The sequence below is a fragment of the Leuciscus leuciscus genome, assembly GCF_965113295.1.
Source record: "Leuciscus leuciscus genome assembly, chromosome: 24".
Taxonomy (NCBI): Eukaryota; Metazoa; Chordata; class Actinopteri; order Cypriniformes; family Leuciscidae; genus Leuciscus; species Leuciscus leuciscus.
Genome location: NC_138723.1, coordinates 2,603,060 through 2,626,928, shown reverse-complemented (window position 1 = coordinate 2,626,928; position 23,869 = coordinate 2,603,060). Strand labels below are relative to the sequence as shown.

Sequence of the window (23,869 nt, the reverse complement as noted above, 5' to 3'; positions counted from 1 at the left end):
TTGTGTACAGGCACTGCCAACACACATTTCAGTACAATCAACTTGTAAAAGTGCATGTACCATTATATGACCCCTTTAAAATGACAAGTCACCGTGAGTTGTCCATACGCTACAATACATATATATATATATATATATATATATATACACACACACACACACACACACACACATATATATATATATATATATATATATATATATACACACATACACACACAAACACACAGTTATAATGTAATTTTGAATACAAACGTACATGTTCCTGGTCAACGGTCAGAGGAACTTCTGCGACTTGTGATGCAGCCGTTTTATGCTCCTTCACCGCCACAGACGAGCCGCTCTGAGTACGGGTTCTCCCCTGCCATTCCTCAACCTGCAAACACACAGTTGTGTACATTCGATGACAGGTCTCACTAATAATCAAAAGGTACACACACATCTGTGAACCATCATGAGGCATTGATGAAATAAATAAAATAAAAAAGTTACTAAAATACACTTGCGGTCGGTTACGTTACGTTGTTGGTTACGACACCGGACCGCTGGAGGAGTTTGAGCATAACGATGGCCTCCAAATAATAGAGGACCAGCAGACGGTCATGCTTATCAAGGGCCTCCCCAGAAACAGCTTCTGGACCCTGGAGTTTCCCCATAACAGTCAGGAAATCCATACGAGCCACATCGAGGATTACCACGCAGTCTGCCGGCAGCTTCTCTTTTCCGTAACCCTGGTACCTGAGAAATAAAATATGTAATTATAATGATGTAATTACACATTAAAATCTGCAGGGCTGAATGTAAAACAGGTTAACATGTGACCACAACACACAGTTTATGGATAAGAACCAAACCACATTTTGGCAACACTTTATTTAACAGTTAGTACCATAGTAATGACGTTAAATTATGCATAATTAAATGCAAATTAACCAAATCAAATCCTAACCCTACCCTAATACTATAGTAAGTACACGTATTACTTAATATTACACAGTAATTAAATATATAATTACACTGTAACAATGACACCTTAAAATAAAGTGTAACCAATTTGTAATTTTTTTATTTTTCTCTGTGCGTGCGTGCGTGCGTGCGTGCGTGCGTGCGTGTGTGTGTGTGTGTGTGTGCGTGCGTGCGTGACATTTAAATGTATCTTTTCTTTTAAAATTACCTCTTCAGGGTTTCCCCAGGTTTGATCACCCCAAATTTAAGACCTTTTTAAGACCACTTTAATGAAAATTAAGACCTACATCGCACCCATTATGCAGTCGTAAAACACCAGATCAAATCCCAATAATGACTATTACTAACAAATGTTTTAATTAAAAATACATTTATTATAAAAAAACTCATTCAACAATACACTGCAAAGTGATGTTTTTGGTAAATATCAAACATTCATAACAATAAACAGATAAACTAACTTTTCAAATCGTCTTAATAAAGTTTCTCAGCATTCAAATTGCTTCAACCATTTTACATTTTCAAGACTAAAAAGAAATGTAAATACACCTTAAAAACAAGGGAGGAAGGGATAGAGATAGACATAAGCCCCTTTCACACAGCGCTTTGAACCCGGCAAATTGCCAGAGCGCCTTCTGTGTGAACGCAAACTCGACCCGGGATTTAAGCCGGGATCGATGCCAGGTCGGGACCTAGTAACATTGCCGTGTTCAGTCCCGGAACGCGCGCTGTGTGAACAAAAGCCGTAATAATGCCGTGTCGTAGTGATGACGCTGAAGCGCGGGATCGTTCGCCAGCTGTGAAACGGTACGTAAAGCGCAATTTTATGATCGAATCAGAGAAAAAAATGCACAAGCGTGGTTTCTCGAGAGAGAGATCGCAGCTCATAAGCAAACTTAAGACGCTGCTGAGATTACAAGTCACATCGATGTCACGTGTCTTTACGGCATTTTTACGGGTTGTGTGTGAACGCACGCTCTGATTCCGGAAAATCACTGGCAGTGTGAATGAACCAAAATCAAACGAACCCGGGTCAAATCCCGGGTCACTTTATCCGTGTATTTTCCGGAATCTCTGTGTGAAAGGGGCTATAGAGAGGGGGGTAGATAGATAAAAAGAGACACACAATGAGAGATAGATAAGAGAGATAGATAGATAGGAGAGAGAGAGAGGGGTAGACAGATAGATGAGAGATATAGATGAGAGAGAGAGAATTTTTATTTTTATTTAAATGATCTTTATTACAAATCTACATAAAACAATTCACAAGGTATAAATATCACAAATAATAAAAATTACAGTAAATGTGTAAAAAATAATTCATCTTCAATCATAGAACACAATGCTCCTTTGCTACACCATTTTAGTTCAAAAGAAATAAGATCATCCATAGATTTATCAAAATTAAAATCAATCAACACTCTAGACTTTATAAGATTTGGAAACAACACAGTAACATTATGTCCAGGCCTTTGTTCAATCTTATTTTTTCTACTTGAATAGATAGCTACAGGTAGTTTAGCTTGACCCAAGATAACATTTACTAATTGACAATCAATTCGTCTTTTCTGCACATATTTTGCACCCAAAACAAATATTTCCTTAGAAAAAGTTTAATTAAAAGCAACAAAAAGATTTCTTAATACATCAAATAAGGGCTTTAATCTAGAGCACTCCATGAAAGCAAGTCTCTCTTTTAAAACAAAAAGGACATTCAGAGCTCACCTCAGGATTTAAAACAGAAATAAAAGCATTGACAGCTATTGCTCCATGGAGAACTCTCCATTGTATATCTCCTACTCTCTTAATTAACGGTGGCTTATACAAAACTCTCCATTCAGGCTTAACATTATCATCTAATTTTAAGAAAGAACGCCATGGTGTATCCACTTTGTCATCTAAAATCTTCTTGTTAAAAACCAAAACACAAGCTTTGTACAAGACTTTCCCTGTAACCGAAAAGAAATCTAAACACAAAGACTTTCCAGTTTTTAAAAACAAACCCATACAATCATCTAGTTTGGAAGACAAGTATATAGTCGGAAAAGGGTCTTCAGTATTAGGAGTCTCTACTCCTGTACAATAGTCTGTTAATAGTAGTCTCTCTTCCTTTGAAAGAGCAGACTGCCACTTTGCCATCAGTTGAGCAACTATTCGAGTTGAAAAAAATTCTCAAAAGAGATGCTGTTTGCTCAGTGTTCGTGAAATTAGGTCCAGCCACTTTTAGCAGAAGTCTTAAGGTGGTGATCCTGGATTTGCAAAGGATATTATTTAGTCCAGGAAAACTGCGTTCAACAGCAGAAATATCCAAACGAGCTCCATGTACTATGGGTTCGTTTAACAATCAGAAGAGTGATTTCATACATGGTGTCTTTTGTTGATTAAAAAGACTCCATACTTTAAAAAGGTTTCGATGAAAAAATGGCATATTGGAGGCATCCAGTTTTAGGGGGTCTAACAAAAAGAGAGATTTGTCCATCTGTAGGCCTCCCAGACTCCGTAAAATAGCACATGCAGCCACTCTCCAACCAAAGTCACTTGACCCCGAAAGAAGCCTAAATTGAAGACGGAAAGCTGCTGTTCTGCTTTGCAAGTTTATCAGTCCCTGTCCACCTTCTTCTTTAGACAAAAATAAAATGCTCTTTGTAATCCAATGTAGCCTAATTTATCCCAGAAAAGGTCCACTAATAAGGCTTGAATTTCAGTCAACATTTTCACAGGTGGATCTATACATGCCGACTTATGCCAGAGAGAAGATGCAATTAAATAATTGATAATTAAAGTACGCCCTTTATAGGACATGTTTGGGGCCAGCCATTTCCATTTGGCTAATCGACCTTTAATTTTTTCAACAATCCCTTCCCAATTTTTCTGTACAGTGTCCTCATCTCCTAAAAAGACCCCCAAGTATTTTAAACCTCCTTTTCTCCAAAATAAGCCATCAGGAATGTTTAGTTCCTCTCCAGTCCACTTTCCACATATTAAAGCTTCACTTTTGTTTCAAATTATTTTAGCAGAAGATAAAGCTCTAAAATCTTCAAGTAATTTCTTTAAAATCTCTATATCTTTTTGACTATTGACTATTACAATCACATCATCAGCATAAGTGGATAAATGAACGTTACAGTTAAAACCAGGTATATTTAAACCAGTCAAATTTGCTCTTATCTGCTGCAATAATGGTTCTATGGCTAATGAATAAAGCATTCCTGATAGCGAACATCCTTGCCTGACACCTCTACCAACCTTGAAAGGAGTGCATAAGCCACCGTTTACTTCCAGCACACTCTCAACATCAGTATACAGCATCTTAACCATTTCCACATAATCTTGGCAGAAACCAAAAGCTGCTAAGGTTTTCCATAGGTAATTGTGTTCAACTCGATCAAACGCTTTCTCTTGATCCAGAGAAAGCAACGCACAATCTAAATTAAACAACTTGGAGACCTCTAGAATATCCCGCACTAAAGATATATTATCAAAAATGGACCTACCAGGTATGCATTAGCTCTGGTCCGGATGAACAACTTTCTCCATTACCTCTGCCATTCTATTTGCCAAACTTTTTGAGAGCAGTTTGTAATCTGTGCAAAGCAGCGACTTAATCTCCGAGTGTAAGAACTGCTCTACGGCCTTCCCGGACTCCATGCCCTGAAGGGCCTTGTACAACTCCTCTAGGCTCATGGCCTTACGGAGTTTTGTATTGGCATCCTCAGACACCTGTGCCAAGTTTTCAAAAAAGACATTGTCAGTGTCAGGCTCTGCAACACATTCACAGCTGTACAGCTTTTCATAAAAACAAACTGCTCTCTTTCTAATATCAATTGGGTCAGATAATAACATACCAGATTCGGAGCGCAGCGCGGGAATTCATCTTTTCTGTCCATTCTTTTTTTCCAAATTAAAGAAAAATTTTGTTGGAGCATCCATTTGGTCAATATTCTGAAAGCGGGACCGAACCAGAGCTCCTTGCACCTTAACCGCTAAAAGATCACCAAGTTGAGTTTTTTACATTGTAAGAGCTTCCAAAACATCCTCCCCCCCCAGTTGATTCAGCTAACTCCTGTAATTTTACTATTGATGTCTCCAAGTTCTTCATAGATTTAGATAACTGTACAGTAATATTTTGAGTATGCTGTTGACAAAATTGTTTCATTTGAACTTTATCAAAATCCCACCACTGCCTCAATGACTGGAATGTATTCTTTGTAGCTCTAAACGTTTCCCAAAAATATTAGAAATTTTCCTTAATTTTTATCATTTAGCAAAGAACTGTTAAAATGCCAATAAGCACTCTTTGGTCTAATGGAGTTCAAAATAAAACAACAACACACAAAGATCATTTTTCTATGATCAGAAAAACTCACAGGGACAATAAAACATTTGCTAAAAATACCACATTGATGTTTAAAACCATAAAATCTATCCAGCCTAGCAAAAGAAAAAAACATTGTCACGGGTATGAGACCAAGTATATTTTCTTAGATTACCATTAACATGTCTCCATATATCGCACAACTCATTCGTTTTAATTACTTGAATAAGTCTCTTCCGAGAATCATGGGGCTCTATGTGTAACGTTGGGGTTGAATGATAGGAGGAAGCAGGATCTACATGCAGCAAACTTTATTAAATAAATCCAAAACTAGACAAACTTAGACTCGGGAAACAGGACACAGGACCCAAACAGCCAACATACAATAACAAGAACTCACAAAGACTGAGACTAGACACAGGGCTTAAATACATGGGCAAACAATCTAAACAAGATAACAAGGGGGCGTGGTTAATCAGAAACACTTGGGGAGACTAATCAACATAACGGGGAACTGCTAAACACGTGACAAGACAGAGGAACACAGACATGACCCCCCCCCCCCCCCCCCCCTTAAGAGTGGCTTCCAGACACTCCCCAGGAAACAATAGTCAAGGAGGGTGGTGGAGCGGAGGCGGGCCCGGGGGCGGGATGGAGGGCCAGGCCCGTGGAGCGGCAGAAGGCCTGGAGACTTCGGCAGGACGGGCGACCAGGGCGGAGCAAGCAGTGCAGGCGACCAGGGCGTAGCAGACGGTTCAGGATGCCAGGGAGGAGACGACCCTTCAGGCGGCCAGGGAGGAGCAGACGACCCCTCAGGCGGCCAGGGAGGAGCAGACGACCCCTCAGGCGGCCAGGGAGGAGCAGACGACCCCTCAGGCGGCCAGGGAGGAGCAGACGACCCCTCAGGCGGCCAGGGAGGAGCAGACGACCCCTCAGGCGGCCAGGGAGGAGCAGACGACCCCTCAGGCGGCCAGGGAGGAGGAGACACTGGCTTGGCGGACGTGACTTGAACAGTCTCTGGATCAACAGATTTGACGTGAACAGTCTCTGGATCGGCAGACGTGACGTGAACAGTCTCTGGATCGGCAGACGTGACGTGAACAGTCTCTGGATCAACAGATTTGACGTGAACAGTCTCTGGATCAACAGATTTGATGTGAACAGTCTCTGGATCGGCAGACGTGACGTGAACAGTCTCTGGATCGGCAGACGTGACGTGAACAGTCTCTGGATCGGCAGACGTGACGTGAACAGTCTCTGGATCGGCAGACGTGACGTGAACAGTCTCTGGATCGGCGGGACCGACGCGAAGAGACTCAGGCTTTGCAGGCATGACGCGAAGAGACTCAGGCTTTGCAGGCATGACGCGAAGAGACTCAGGCTTTGCAGGCATGACGCGAAGAGACCCAGGCTCTGCAGGCATGACGCGAAGAGACCCAGGCTCTGCAGGCATGACGCGAAGAGACTCAGGCTTTGCAGGCATGACGCAAAGAGACTCAGGCTTTGCAGGCATGACGCGAAGAGACTCAGGCTCAGGAACATGAAGAAGCTCAGGAAGCGTGAAGGCGGCCATCCTGGGAACCAGAATTAGGTGTGGCCGCCTTCTTGGCTGGAGACTCTCCAAAGCTGCTGCTAGATCCATTTTGTGGGTGAGTTCTTCTGTAACGTTGGGGTTGAATGATAGGAGGAAGCAGGATCTACATGCAGCAAACTTTATTAAATAAATCCAAAACTAGACAAATTTAGACTCGGGACACAGGACCCAAACAGCCAACATACAATAACAAGAACTCACAAAGACTGAGACTAGACACAGGGCTTAAATACATGGGCAAACAATCTAAACAAGATAACAAGGGGGCGTGGTTAATCAGAAACACCTGGGGAGACTAATCAACATAACGGGGAACTGCTAAACACGTGACAAGACAGAGGAACACAGACATGAATCATTACACTATGTGATTCCTATCAATAGTTTGTTCAGTACAATTAAAATCTCCCCCCAGAAACAATAACTCTTCACTGTCACAATTTTGCAAGGTTAAATTAAGAGTATTTAAAAACAACATTCTTTCAACTCCTGAGGTTGGGACATAAACACAAATACAAACAAAAACATGATTTTCAAATAAAGCTCTAACCTTTAAAAGTCTACCTTTTATAATCTCTTCAACCTCATACGAAATTGGTTTGAAATTGGTATTTTTTTTAGAAAATAAAACGGCAACTCCTCCACTGCTAGCAGTGTTGTGACTTAAAATAGAGATGCCATCCCATTCTCTTTCCCATTTTTTTCGGTTTAGACATTTCATATAACATTACTCTTTTTTTTCACATCTCTTGCGCCATTTACATTGACTGAAGCAACACTAACTTCACCCATAGAGAATAAATAAGAAAACAGCAAAAACAAACCACTGATTATCATTAAATTAGCTTTTTCCACCCCCATCATTGTTTATTTCAGTATTGAGTTTTCTCACTTGCTAAATTTCTTTGTTGGTAAAAAAAAACCTTCAGCCATCAGACACCTTGTCTTTTCAATAAACTGTTTAAGGTCAGGAAAATATTCGTTCACTCGTACCCCTCTTCTATTTTTCGTTGCTTTTAGAAACAATTTTATATCTTCCACTTCATAATTGCGACTCACGCATTCACTCTGTGAAAGAGAAAGACTACAGTCTGATTCACTGCCACTCTCTGTGTCTGCCTGGTCTTCACATTCACCTACATCTGTTCTCTTTGCAGGTCTCAAGTCACAAGTATTATCACTTTTCCTTCGTTTTAACGGTACCTTAAACAGTGTATGTTCTGCCTCTATGTCAATGCCATCATTCTCGCGTATTTGCTCAATCGAAGGCTGTTTTTCTCCCTCGCACTGTGGGATCTCAGACACCTTAATGTCGTTACTCTCCGAACAAGTGACTATTCGATTTGTCAAGTTGAGTCCGTCATCTAAAGACCCAGTCGACTCCGCATCTTCTACTGTTTTGTTCAACGACCCTTTCGTTATAGTAGTCTCAGAATTAACCTGATTTATCCCTTGCAGCTCTGTTGCGATCGCCTCGGGTTCAGCTCGTTCTGCCGTGATCGCGTCTGGCTCTGCACTGCCAGTTTCAATGGGTTGATTTGTCGCGGGTGACGGGACAGTTACATCATTTATATTTTGCTCTGTTACTAATGTTTCTCTTTTATCAGGACAATCACGAATCAAATGTCCCTCTTTACTGCAACCAAAACATTTCATTTTCCCTGTTGTTGTTGCTAACCCGCCATCATCCCGTTTAAATATTTTCCCGTATTTCTCCTGTATTTTTTATCTTTCTATAAAAAATATTTTAAAAATCCCACTGGGCGCACACCAGTTAAGCAGAAATCCCGCCCTGCAGCTAATTTCATTGGTTAAGGTTACAATGACGGGTAGGTTTAGGGATCCGTGTTTGGTGTAGGCTCCGCTGAACTAGTTTTGGGGGGATAAAAAAAATCGCGCGAAGAAGAACAGCAGCATCCTGAGGATGGACGAACTATGTCACACAGAGCTGCCAACTCTCACGCATTCACCGTGAGACACAGGCAATTGACACTTTTCACACGCTCTCACGCCACACATCCATTTTCTCACGCACAGAAAAATCGCGAAGCAAAGAGGACACGGAGACCGACAGACTAGACAGAGCAGGTTACTTTATGATATAAAAAAATCTCAGCTCTCAGATTCTGTCAATTTTATTATGAAATTCAAACAATAAATATCGTGTTCCCAGCTAACACAAATACGTGACTGTTACGTAACTACAACGTAATCTGGTGACCAAACTTTCGTCGCGGCGACGTAACCAGTTACGTCGTGGCAACCGGAAAAGTCAAATTCCTGGATTCGTTGCCACGACGTAACTTTGTAACGTTGCCAGTAAGTAACTGGGACGTCGTGGCAACGTCGTGGATCAACAGTCGTGTGTTGGTAACCAGTTGGTCATTCTAGTTTTTAATTAATAGCCTATAATATGGGCGGACATGCAGTGGTCTAATTTAACTTGTCCTCATTTGCCCAAAACTATTTAGAGACTTTTTCAACGACATATGAAAGATATCCTACAGACTCAGAATTTTGTTAATTCAGTTTATTTAGTATAGAACAGCATGAACAAAGCAAAAACAGTATGCAAAGGTTTTCACCAGAAGCTTGAACATCGAAACTACTCCTCCACGTCTTCATTTTGGTGGTCCTATAACAAAGCAAGAATAAGAAAGGAAAAGGGAAAAAGGAAAGAAAAAAGAACAGGTGAGTGTTTTCCCATTTAACATTTAAATACAAAGCAATTAGCTCTGAAAAGATAGAATCTGTATAAGCAGACAGTTTTGTTACAGAAGTCAGATCATATGTGCTTTTAAAAAGTGCATATTGTTAAGTTCGTGTGTAATTATTAACAGTTGTATACATCAAATACTTTGATGTATATAAGTAATGAAATTGTTGCTGTTAGCCTATATTTATATAGTCACAAGAATATTGCAGCGAAAAACGCCTTAACGTTCATGCACGTTAGGGGCACGTTAGGGGCCATCTGTTTCTGCTTTGCTTTTAACTATATAACATTGTAGTGATCTCTTGTCTCTGCTGTTCATACCTGAACACGTTCATTTATATGCGCCGGGGCATGTTTAAGAGTCTCTGCAATTAAACTCTCTATGTCCTTCTCCCCAAGACCAGATTTACATTCCATGGCGGCATCTGGAATTAAACAGAACAACCGTTACAGTAAGTAGCATATTGTACGTTGTTCGTGCTTGCTTTATCAGTGTGTTTATTCATACGTTCAATTGTAGATGTATAATTGGAATAATTAATTGTATTAATTTGACATACTATACAAATCACACTAATTTTACAGAAAGTAGTCTATTCCAATGTCAAATGTCTTAAGACAGTGGTTTTCAAACTGGGGGCCGCAGCAAGTTGGGAAAAAAAAGCGGAAAAAAAGAGTTAAAAAAAAGTTTTAAAAAATGTGTTAATATGAGTATTGTTATGAAATAACATTATAATAATTTGTTGCAAAGCCTATCTGAACATTATACTTTTAATGCTAATCTTTTAGAGATGAACTGATTGATCGGCTGGTGACCAGAATTGGCCGATTTTCACGTGATTTTCAGTCTGACATAATGCCGATTCAAATGCACTCGGGCGCCGCATGATTAACATCGCGCAACATCAGCATCACACGTGCACACAGAACGCACATGTAGGAAACCTTGTGAATTACGGCCGTTTCAGACCGCGAGCGGCGCGTGAGTAGCGCAAATTTTTTTCGCCGTGCATGTTCAGTGAGTGCATTCACACCGCGAGCAGGAGCAGCGCGTGAGCTTCAAGCAGGAGCGTTGCGTGCCGTGAGCAGTAGTGAAGTGGAGGGTTTCGGCGCCGAGTCTATTTTTGCTGCGCTGCTCACGCTCAATTAAAGTGAAAGCACACTTTTGATGGACAAAATAAATATGATTTCACACAAAAAGTACCAAAAATGCACATAATTTGCATGTATAGTGTGTTTTAACAAGAACTGGAGTAGGCTATCTCAGAAAAGAAAATGAAGACTCAAAAATATTTATAGAAAATTTACCAATTTAAACTTGTTTTTATTAATCAGTTTGGATAAAAGTGGTGTTTTATAAAAAATATATAGAAAATAAATATTTGTGTGTGCTGTAAAGTGGTTAGAAAAAATGAAATCAGAATCGGCTAAAATCTGTATAGGCAGGTCGAACTCAATGACAAATCGGAATTGGCCTTGAAAATTGTAATCGGTTCATCTCTATAATCTTTCTGATTGGCTGGTATCAAACACCATCACATAATCTGATGTTCACCTAGATGTTTTATTTATTTATTTCCACATTTGCCATAGTATTGTCGATGGGTTCAATAACACATCCTGCAAAAGGGGGGCCTTGGCCAGAACCTAGTGGTATTTGGGGGGCCTTGTCATAGAAAAGTTTGGGAACCCCTGTCTTAAGACATGTTGGCTAGGTAAATTCACAGACTCAAGCATGGCAGCGCGTATTGTTTTCCCTTTCCCTTTTTTTTTTGTCAGAAAATTAAATAAATACAAAATATTTATAAAAGATTTACCCATTTAAAATTGTTTTTAATTATTCAGTTTGGATAAAAATATAGTGTATTATATGCATTTTGCGTAGCGGATACGCATTTTGACCTCAAACTACGTAGGTACGATTTTTCACTCTAAACTACGCAAAAACCTGGTGACGCCTAGCTGTGCACAGTGCCGTGCCGTCGCGAACTTGACATGCGAGGCCCTGCTCTTTGATGTGTATGCTCAATTGCGCAGGAATTACAGTCACACGGACGTAGCTGTTCTAATTCTTTTGCACGCATAATCTTGCTGTAATACGTTTCCATCAAGTAGAATAATACATAATCATGGACATAGTCTCAGCTATGACTTTTTGCTATTTATTTCAGAGGGGAAAAAAACAACTGTCCAACTACGAATCCGCCTATTTAATCAATGTGTATCTTAATGGTCCAGGGGTGTAACTTTTGCCTAGCGTGTCAGAGGTTGTAGGTTCGATTCCGATCTCGTATGGTTTTATTTTTCTCGTATAACGTTAGTTTTTTTTTTTTCTCATCAAAACCGAATATGTTAATCAGTGGTTGTATATCAAGCAGGGACACATTTGTGTGCATTATGTTAGAGTATCCACAACGGATTGAAGCGCGCGTCCAAATGTGCGCAAGCCGCACGAGAAAACACTGCAAGCACTTTGATCACTTGATTTAAATAACACATTTCAGCGCTAGATCTTCTCTTATTTTTTCAAAAAAAAACGAACGAAATGAATGCTCTGCCAGTTAATTGGATATGTTTTATTTATTTGTAGAATTGTTACATTCGTGCCGCGAGATGTTTAAAAAAAGTTAAAAAATAAAATAAAATAAAAAACAGCAGGATTGCGAGGCCCCCTATTGGCAGTTCGCACAGTCTATGCGACGGCTCTGGCTGTGCACCCGCAGTCCTCAAATCAAGCAACAGCAAAATAAGCGGAGTTCGACCAATCAAAGCGCTGTGCTCATTTCCCAAATAGCAAACGGCGAAGATTGACAGATGCGTAGGCCTATCAAGAGGACAGCTGTCACGGTCGGTAGGCTACCTCTAACTCCTGAAGGTAAACGGCCTAGTTTAAAGTAATAAAAGTACCTATTTATGTTACATATTTAGTTTGTATGAAAACTAGAGCGTTATTAGTTACGGATTAAAAAGTAGGCTACCGTTGTCTCAGTGCTGCGCGAGCTCTCTCTTACAAACATGGATGCGCGCACATAGAGAGAGAAGATAATTGTAAAATGAAAATTGACGGACTAAGTTTACAATTGGGGCTCGTATGCGAGCGCCTGGTGGTCGGGCCTCCCCCCATGGGGTCCGGCCGGGCTCAGCCCGAAGGAGTGACGTGGGGCCACCCTCCCGTGGACCCACCACCTGCAGGAAGGACCGTAAGGGGCCGGTGCTAAGTGGATCGGGCGGCAGTCGAAGGCGGGAGCCTAGACAACCCGATCCCTGGACGCGGAATCTAGCTCTAGGGCCATGGAATGTCACCTCTCTGGCGGGGAAGGAGCCTGAGCTTGTGCGTGAGGTTCAGAGATTCCGACTAGAGATAGTTGGGATCACCTCTACACACGGCTTGGGCTCTGGAACCACACTCCTCGAGAGAGGATGGACTCTTCACCACTCTGGAGTTGCCCATGGTGAGAGGCGGCGGGCTGGTGTGGGTTTGCTTATAGCCCCCCAGCTCAGCCGCCATGTGTTGGAGTTCACCCCGGTGAACGAGAGGGTCGCTTCCCTACGCCTTCGGGTCGGGGATAGGTCTCTCACTGTCGTTTGTGCTTACGGGCCGAACGGCAGTGCAGAGTACCCGGCCTTCTTGGAGTCTCTGGGAGGGGTGCTGGAAAGTGCTCCGACTGGGGACTCCATCGTTTTACTGGGGGACTTCAACGCCCACGTGGGCAGCGACAGTGACACCTGGAGGGGCGTGATTGGGAGGAACGGCCCCCCTGATCTGAACCCGAGTGGTGTTCTGTTATTGGACTTCTGTGCTAGTTACAGCTTGTCCATAACGAACACCATGTTCAAGCATAAGGGTGTCCATCAGTGCACATGGCACCAGGACACCCTAGGCCGGAGGTCGATGATCGACTTTGTGGTCGTTTCATCCGACCTCCGGCCGTATGTCTTGGACACTCGGGCGAAGAGAGGGGCGGAGCTGTCAACTGATCACCACCTGGTGGTGAGTTGGATCCGATGGCGGGGGAGGAAGCTGGACAGACTCGGCAGACCCAAACGTACTGTGAGGGTCTGTTGGGAACGTTTGGCCGAATCTCCTGTCAGAGAGATCTTCAACTCCCACCTCCGGCAGAGCTTCGACCAGATCCCGAGGGAGTCTGGAGATATTGAGTCCGAGTGGACCATGTTCTCCACCTCCATTGTCAACGCGGCCACTCGGAGCTGTGGCCGTAAGGTCTCCGGTGCCTGTCGAGGCGGCAATCCCCGAACCCGGTGGTGGACACCGGAAGTAAGGGATGCCGTCAAGCTGAAGAAGGAGTCCTATCGGGCCTGGCTGGCTTGTGGGACTCCTGAGGCAGCTGATGGGTACCGACGGGCCAAGCGGACTGCAGCCCGGGTGGTTGTGGAGGCAAAAACTCGGGCCTGGGAGGAGTTCGGTGAGGCCATGGAGAAGGACTATCGGTCGGCCTCGAAGAGATTCTGGCAAACCGTCCGGCGCCTCAGGAGGGGGAAGCAGTGCCCTACCAACGCTGTTTACAGTGGAGGTGGGCAGCTGTTGACCTCGACTGGGGATATCACCGGACGGTGGAAGGAATACTTCGAGGATCTCCTCAATCCCGCCGTCACGTCTTCCATTGAGGAAGCAGAGGCTGAGGGCTCGGAGGCGGACTCGTCCATCACCCAAGCTGAAGTCACCGAGGTAGTCAAGAAACTCCTCGGTGGCAAGGCACCGGGGGTGGATGAGATCCGCCCTGAGTACCTCAAGTCTCTGGATGTTGTGGGGCTGTCTTGGCTGACACGCCTCTGCAACATCGCGTGGCGGTTGGGGACAGTACCTTTGGACTGGCAGACCGGGGTGGTGGTCCCTCTTTTCAAGAAGGGGGATCGGAGGGTGTGCTCCAACTATAGGGGGATCACACTTCTCAGCCTCCCTGGGAAAGTCTATGCCAGGGTACTGGAGAGGAGAATCCGGCCGATAGTAGAACCTCGGATTCAGGAGGAACAGTGTGGTTTTCGTCCCGGTCGTGGAACACTGGACCAGCTCTATACCCTCTACAGGGTGCTGGAGGGCTCATGGGAGTTTGCCCAACCAATCTACATGTGCTTTGTGGATTTGGAGAAGGCATTCGACTGTGTCCCTCGCGGCGGCCTGTGGAGGGTGCTCCGGGAGTATGGGGTCCGGGGCCCTTTGCTAAGGGCTATCCGGTCCCTGTACGACCGGAGCAGGAGCTTGGTTCGTATTGCCAGCAGTAAGTCAGACTTGTTCCCGGTGCGTGTTGGACTCCGGCAGGGCTGCCCTTTGTCGCCGGTTCTGTTCATAATTTTTATGGACAGAATTTCTAGGCGCAGCCAGGGGCCGGAGGGGGTCGGGTTTGGGGACCACACGATTTCATCTCTGCTCTTTGCGGATGATGTTGTCGTGTTGGCCTCATCAGACCAGGACCTCCAGCATGCACTGGGACGGTTTGCAGCCGAGTGTGAAGCGGCTGGGATGAAAATCAGCACCTCCAAGACCGAGGCCATGGTTCTCAGTCGGAAAAGGGTGGCTTGCTCGCTTCAGGTTGGTGGAGAGCTCCTGCCTCAAGTGGAGGAGTTCAAGTATCTTGGGGTCTTGTTCACGAGTGAGGGAAGGATGGAACGGGAGATTGACAGGCGGATCGGTGCAGCTTCTGCAGTAATGCGGTCCCTGTACCGGTCTGTCGTGGTAAAGAAGGAGCTGAGCCGCAAGGCGAAGCTCTCGATTTACCAGTCAATCTACGTTCCTACTCTCACCTATGGTCATGAGCTGTGGGTCATGACCGAAAGGACAAGATCCCGGATACAAGCGGCCGAAATGAGCTTTCTCCGCAGGGTGGCTGGGCGATCCCTTAGAGATAGGGTGAGAAGCTCGGTCACTCGGGAGGAGCTCAGAGTAGAGCCGCTGCTCCTCCACATCGAGAGGGGTCAGTTGAGGTGGCTCGGGCATCTTTTCCGGATGCCTCCTGGACGCCTTCCCGGGAAGTTGTTCCGGGCATGTCCCACCGGGAGGAGACCCCGGGGAAGACCTAGGACACGCTGGAGAGACTATGTCTCCCGGCTGGCCTGGGAACGCCTCGGTGTCCCCCCGGAAGAGCTGGAGGAAGTGTCTAGGGAGAGGGAAGTCTGGGCATCCCTGCTTAGACTGCTGCCCCCGCGACCCGGCCCCGGATAAGCGGTAGAAGATGGATGGATGGAAGTTTACAATTTGTTCTTGCTTGTGTTTTTTAATGTCAAAATGTCAGAAAGCACTTTGTGTTATGCATTCGTTTTTTTTATTTTGATTTCGTTAAATGACTGACGCTTTACCGTTAATACAGCCCTCATTATGTCTTATTCGAACTTAGATATTTAGATATTATACTTGATATTCTTTTTAGAATAAGTGATTTGTTTTGCTATTATTGGGTTATGTGACTCCTGTCTATTCATTGTCAACTGTTTTCTATAAATACGTTTGTATTGGCTAACGTTTATTCAGCTAATGCGTGTCCTGTTTAAAATGTGCATGTTTTCAAATGCATAGACAGCACGTCACAAATAGAAAAAATATATTTTTTTTTTACTGTTTTCTACAGGTTTCTTTATTTAGACTAGTTGACCAGCACACATTATATGTATTGCAATATCCTCATGAATAAAATATGTTTTTTTAACACATGCCTCATATATATATATATATATATATATATATTAGTATACACAGACAGGTAAATAGTCTTGTAAACATATCGAAGTATGACTGAAACATGATCAGAGCTTTCTTTGTTCTGTTTGTTCATTTACATGGGAATTTTGTAGCCTCCACATGTTAACAAACTCTTTTATAAATATGCCTTAAAAAAAAAAAAAACATTACTAGTGTGCATCTTGAGACAAAAACAATGGCACTGACATAGGTACTATACGGTTATCCGGACTGCACCTGATAGACCTACCCCAACCCCGCCCCTAAACCTACCCGTCACTGGGGTTACGACCAACCAAGAGCGGTTGTGGTCACATGTGGTCAGGTGTGGACAGGTGTGGTCACAACATAACCGTATAGTACCCTGACATATTGTAAGATAATGCCAGTGCAAGTTGCTTTCGGTTAACACAGCTCAAACATGCATTTTAGTCTGGGAATAGACTTAAGCCTCATCTGTGAAAAGAAAACGGAAGGTTATTTATTATTTCGGTGTCACATTTGTTACTTATACCACATTAATCTCTGTTGTTCATAAACTGAACATTGACTCACGTGTGATAACTTTGCACACTGATGTTTTTATCAAAGGCAGCTTCTTCCGCTTCCCATGCAGACTGTAGTGGCTCCACACATTGTTTGTTGCCACTGCCCGCATGATCCTCCTTACACACTCTCCTGGATTGTTCCCACCAATAAGGCTGAGATGGTGTGTCTGGAAGAGAATTGTTTTTTGGCATGCAGGTAACCAAAAGTAATAGTGTACTCATTATGTCGTAAAATGTCATACCAGTTTCGTTATATGAAACCTATTTAGCCATTTGTAAAATTTCATTCTAAATTGCCTAACCCTATAAATGATATTCGGCATTGATATTGATATAAAATCTGCAAAGAGAAGGTCTAATATTTTAACATTTTATTTTTGTCCTCTGAATTAAGTTGCCACCCACCAACTTCTTCCGGAATTCAGGGTCTTTAAGGTGGTTCTCAATGTCCTCCAGTTCCTCCTTGCACTGAGCAGTCCGTCGGAAGGTCCAAGATATCGTCCTCCCTTTGACGACCCTGGTTCCTTCGCAACAGAAGTAGAATTTCCTTCTGGGAGGCTGCCAGACTATCTACTTTCTGCAGCAGCATCTGCAGTGTTTCTACAATTAAGGTGAGTTTATATATATATATATATATATATATATATATATATATATATATATATATATATATATTATATACATCCTGTATATTTCAAGGAACTTTTACTTGTAAAATATTCACAGAATAATTCACCCCCAAATAATTTGTATTTAACTAAGGGTAAATGCAGTTGTATAATCATTTTTGATTACATTTAAATACAGTACATTTGGTCTTGTTGTATCTCTTACCTTTTAGACCTTTTGACATAGGAGCCTCTCTGGAAGCCTTGGTCCATGATTGCCTCTCCACTGAAAAGGTAACATCACAATTTTCAGTTATACAAGTATGTAAACTTTCAATAGCAGGTACTTGAATGAACTGAAAACAATGCCCTTAATCTGTGTGTAACAAGTTATGTGTTTATTACATTGAACTTGCTTGTCTCATATGTTGTATATTAATATCTTGAAACACATAGAACAATCTGTTGGTTGCTCAAGTTGCTCTAAACTGATTCTTTACAAATTTCTCTATACATTTATTTACCATTTGTATCTATAGCTGCCATTGAGGACGATCTGGGAGGCTCTTCAACATCTGCAAGCAAGATGAATGCACAGTTGTTAAGCCTAAGTTGAAGGTCACATATTAAGTTAAGTGATTCAAATTCTACCTTCAGGTAAATCATGCGATGGGGAAACTGAAGAGTCACATGTGGGATGGTGGGGAGATTCTGTGAAGACTTCAGATATATCCGTTTTCAGGGTAGATCACTACAGTGCAGAATTATTAGGCACGTTGATTTTCTGATCATATTTTATTCCCAGGAACATTTTGCCAATTCCAAACCATATTAATCTTAATAAATTATATTAATTTTGTATTTAATCATTTATAAGTGATATATAATTGTTCTTGAAGGCTGGAAATGAAAAACGCCTTTAATTCAGGTGTGCAGAATTATTAGGCACGTTTTCTTTTACAGATAAAATAAGCCAAAAAAGAGATTTAACTCAGACTTAAAAGTAAAAAATTATTAAATGCCCATAAGAAGAATGCAATGCTAGAGATTGCAGTTAAGGCATGACCATTGGACAGTGAAATGCTCATTGGGTCAGCAGGGTCAGACAAAAACAGGTGGAGAAGAAAAGACACGTGTTAACTGCAAAAGAATTAGGAATTAAGGTGAAGAATTAAGTGTGAAACCATCAGGATGTCACGTTAACTAAAGAAAACTAAGGGAGGACTCAAATGCAAAGGAAAAATGATATTTATTACAAAAGAAACACAAAACAAAACCCACAAGGGGGAAAACATAACTCAATACAAAACAACAACAACTTCAAAAACAAACATACCAAAAAGGGTCACAGGAGAACAGGAGACGTGTACAAGACAACGATCCGACACAGACTGCAAACACAAAGGAACTTATAAAAGGGACAAATCAGGCAGGTGATGAGGGAACAACAGGTGGGGCAAATGAAACCAATAATGAGATAACAAGGAGGGTGGGGTCAAAACAGAGACAGGAACACAAACACCACATGTGCTACACGAGACAGGACAGGCATGTGACACAGGAACCCTTTAGTCTCCAGCGCCACCATTTTCCAGAACTGCAACCTACCTGGAGTCTCCAGAAGAGCAAGGTGTCAGGGTCTCAGAGACTTAGATTAGGTAAAGAATCAATTTGTAAAGAAAAAATGACCCCCACTTAATAAGTAAAATACATGAAGACTGTTTTTTATAGGCTTTATAGACAGACAGATTGAGAGTGACTCTTGAATTAATAGTAGTTATTACCTTTGATGTGGTTTGGAATTGGTCAAATGTGCATGGAAAAAAAATATGATCAGAAAATCAACGTGCCTAATAATTCTGAACGCACTGTAGTGCTTGCATACAGTTAGGGGTGTGCGATTTGTGTTGTCTAATGACGCTTTTTAGGGATGGGCATTCGATTAAATTTTCTTAGTCGATCGTCGGGAGAATTAACGATCGACTATCGATTAATCATTAATATTTTTATATTGAAATTCATTATTTCTTTAACTTTTTATAAATTAAAAATGCAATGAAAATACAAAAATACAGTTTGTTTGTCCTCGATGAGATCTTTATTACAAGAAGATCAACTTGTGGCAGTGAAACTGGACGTTCGGTAGACTTGAAGATTCCTGCGGTGCTCTAAACCAGCGGAACCTGCAGCTGCGAGCCGGCGTTCTTAAACAGAGACCCATGGCCACTTCATCTGTTTTCTGTGATCGGATAGCTATCCGGTCGTGAAAAGACCAAATCTAAATGCCCTCCGAAACGCATTCGAGACGGATTTAAATCCGATCGCTCAAACCACTTCAGGAGGAGATCTGAGACGCATTCCAGACAAAACTGGACAAGAGTAAATGCATCTGGTTGTTGAAACCACATATGCAAATTTGACTTATCCCAAAAATGATAAGAAATAAACGTGTGAGAGCGTGTTATAGGCTATATGTCATGTTATATCCAGATATGACGACGCTACTTCAACACGCATCACCACAGATGAGCATCTATTCATCAAGCCAACGTGCAAACTATCGCAAATCAAAGTTAAAGTCATTCATCAACACACAATCATCTTCATTAAAAGTAAAGAACCGAAATGATCTTACCAGGGCTGTTGCCGCAATATCTTGTTGCGGTCTTTGATTTAGAAATTTTCGCTGATGATCAATAAAATGCAGCTCATATCAGTTGCTTTTGCTGACGTGCAACAATTTAAATTGACACATTTATGTGACCAGGTGTAAATGGAATCGTTTTGATAAATCAGATAGCTATCCGATCTGAGAAAACGCATGAAGTTCCCATAGAACTTCTGCACCAGTCTACTGATTTCTGTTGAGAAAGATAAGCATGTTGACATGATCTGGGATCAGACGCGACCGCAACCTGGTGACAGCCAGTCCAGCCGCTGAAAACACCCGCTCTGAGGGGACTGACGTTGCCGGGATGCACAGGTACCTCCGCGCTAAAATTAATTCCATTGCTTCAAGACTACGCAACGCACACTACGCAACGCAACCTGCATTAGTTTAATCGATAACAAATAAACGTGATCGACAAAATTCTCAATTATCGATCGTCGATTAATCATGCCCATCCCTACTACACAGTACCAGCTCTCCTTGGCTCGGCTCGACTCGCCTTTGTTTGGTTTTCCACTGTGTACAAGTTGTACACTTACCTGCTTCCAGGTACTTTTTTTCGTACCACCGAGGTTCTGAGCGAGCTGAGGCGATACTAAAATGTGACGTGAAAACACGGCAAACTGCTGATTGGTCAGAGAGAATCGTCAGTATTCACTGCGTCATCATTGCACGCGCCAGACGAGTATCCTGAATAAAAAAACGACAAAAACAAAAACAAAAACATCCAAAACAAGCATACACTTGATTTCCTCCATTGTCCTGTGTGTGTGGGTAGCGGGTGTGAGTCACGGCAGTTTCCTGCGGTGTCGCTATGACGACCAGGTACTATTGTGGAGGTACTAAAACGGAGCGAAAAGCGAGCCGAGCCGAGACGAGACTTTTAATGGAAAAGCACCATAATTGTTGATTTTTGCCATATGCGAGCTTGGTTGTATTTCAAAAAGCAAGGTGAACCCAAAGGATATATTTGCATTCTCATGCCGGCAAACCATTTAGATGCATTTCATAAAAAAATGTAACACTTTTATAAATTCATGTGATTTCCATTGTTTCTACAGTTGCAAACTAACCGCACAGAATATGAAAAGCTTTGGGAGGTACTAGAGAAAAAAAAAGAAAAGAAAAAAAAACTCTAAAATACTGTCTAATTAACAAACAAATCCTAGATAACGAGAATTGTCTATCGCACACCCCTAAAGTATATTTCCTTTCAATATTGTACTTTATTTGCTGTGGTATGGAAAATTACTTTGTTGCAGTTTGGGTGGAATTGGAAGTTTAGCTGCTTCTGCTGTTAAAACATAAAAAAGTAAAAATAAATCAGTAGATTAAATTTAACATTGGCAATTTTTTGCAAGTCAATATTCTGATCATATATTACTGATCATATATTACTGATTATATATTACTTCAAAGCACATTTTTCCAGTCCAAACAAGGAAAACTCAAAAAAAAAAAAAAGAAAAAAAAAAAGACTATTATTTCCAAAAAACAAAACTAAATTAAACGGAAAATTGGTGAGCCTGTCTCACCTACTGCACACAACAAACTGTCACATCACTTCCTGTAAGCTCAACAGCGCCCTCAAAGTGGGCCGTAAGCGAAATGGCCGTAAGCGAAATCTGCTGCCAAAAACGGGCTATTTAAAAGGTTAGAACATTAGTGAAGTAAACTAAAAAGCTTACAGCACCTGGTATTCCCAGGCGGTCTCCCATCCAAGTACTAACCAGGCCCGACCCTGCTTAGCTTCCGAGATCAGACGAGATCGGGCGTTCTTTTATTTTATTTATCATAAAACAAAAAGTTTACATTTTTAAAAACAAAAAAATTACATACATTTACTTTCCTTTTTACATTCAGAATACATTTCATTAACACCTTTCATTATTGTACACAGACGCACATTCAATCTTTCAGTTAAAGTGCATTCATACAATACACACTGGATGCAAGCCCTTTTTCAAAGACTCAAATGATTTTTTTAGAAATTCTATACATGTACATATCAAAATATTTACTTTATACTTAGTTTATCGACATCACATATTTCCCCTCTTTTTTTTTTCTTTAAGGCATCTCTCCTTATCTTTTGTTTTCTCAACACAAGATGCAGATTAGGTATTGTTTTGTATTTTAACACATGACCTCCAATATTTTTCCGCTTTTTCTTATTAGCATTGTCTTTATTACCATTGTCTTTGTCCCTTGTTGTAGTTTGATCTTCCTCCTCCATTTCAACTAGGTTTTGTTCACACAATGACTTTTCTTCTGGCTCCTTCCTTCTTATAGTGTCAAAGCATGATACTGAGCACACGTTCATCTCATTCTCCATTGTTCTATTCTTATCAGCTTTCACTTTTCCCATTTTTCCCATACCATCCTCTGCTTCTTTCATCATATTATTTTTTTGTCCAGACTCCTTTTTAAAGTCTTTTGAATTCAACCCATCCCTTTCTTTCCTCATATTCTGCTCCACTTCACTCTGAAGACTTCCTTCATTTCCTGCTTCAGTTTCTTCAAAGCTTTGATCTTCTTCACTTTCTGTTTCACAATCACATTTCATAAAAACTTTGTTACAATCCAAGCACTTTTCTGCTTTACACTCTTTTGCGAAATGGCCCTGCTCAGCACATTCAAAACATTTAAAATCAGGACAGTCTTTAAAAATATGCCCAGGTTGCATACACATTCGGCAGAGTTTAATCTGTCCATCATGTATTACCCTGAAGTATCTTTCTCCGTCCGATGTTTCAAATTTGGCACTATAAGGCAGTGATGTTACCTCCTTTGGAAATCTTATTTTGACATACCTTGTGCCGTCTGCGATGTCCGTTCCGGGATATAATCTCCTCTTTATTTTTGTTATGGGAGTAACTCCCCACAGCTTTAACTTGTCCTCGATTGTTTCATCCTTCACGTAGGCAGGCAGGTGAATAAAAGAAACCACACATTCCTTCAACTCCAACCTCCTTACTACACAGAGTTGTCCTTTGATTTCGACACCGTCAATCAGATCATCACATTCATCTGCGCACGTCAAAGTCAGTTCATATTCCAGAGAATTCTTTGGTCTCACTGCCAGTAATTTATCATTGCCGATTTTCATTGTCACTGCTTTGATGATATCATCTGCCTTTATTCCTTTGTTGTTCATTGTATCCATCACCACTGTTGCCTCTTTCAGATATTCCAATCCTTCATGTAATCCTTTGTGCATAGCATGTGGTTCCAAAACTTTTCGTGTTCCTCTTGCCGTTCCTGGGTCTTTACCATGAGGTCTGTCCATTTTCTCAACAAAAAGGTTTTCTCCAAACAGATAAACTGCTTGGAGTTAAAAAATCAAATATATCAAAACAAAATAATTATACAAAAAATAAGCCAAAAAACAATATTGGGAGAGCATGGGAGAGCCTCTCTCTCCCAACTGCCAACTCACTTCCTGGATCGTACCACTATCGGGCGTTCTCAACGTGGTATGGCCGTAAGCGAAATCTGCTGCCAAAAACGGGCTATTTAAAAGGTTAGAACATTAGTGAAGTAAACTAAAAATGCTTACAGCACCTGGTATTCCCAGGCGGTCTCCCATCCAAGTACTAACCATGCCCGACCCTGCTTAGCTTCCGAGATCAGACGAGATCGGGCGTTCTCAACGTGGTATGGCCGTAAGCGAATTCTGCTGCCAAAAACGGGCTATTTAAAAGGTTAGAACATTAGTGAAGTAAACTAAAAATGCTTACAGCACCTGGTATTCCCAGGC

The 23,869-nt window shown here is 41.8% G+C and overlaps 1 long non-coding RNA gene across 1 annotated transcript; it reads right to left on the bottom strand.

The window, feature by feature from the left end:
* Positions 1–9,089: 9,089 nt before the first annotated feature.
* On the bottom strand, positions 9,090–16,924 carry LOC309489530. Its single transcript, XR_014202443.1, has 3 exons — positions 16,838–16,924; positions 9,913–10,016; positions 9,090–9,510 (listed from the first exon to the last, which is right to left on the bottom strand). It is a non-coding gene; the product is annotated as an uncharacterized lncRNA (long non-coding RNA).
* Between the last annotated feature and the right edge of the window lie 6,945 nt (positions 16,925–23,869).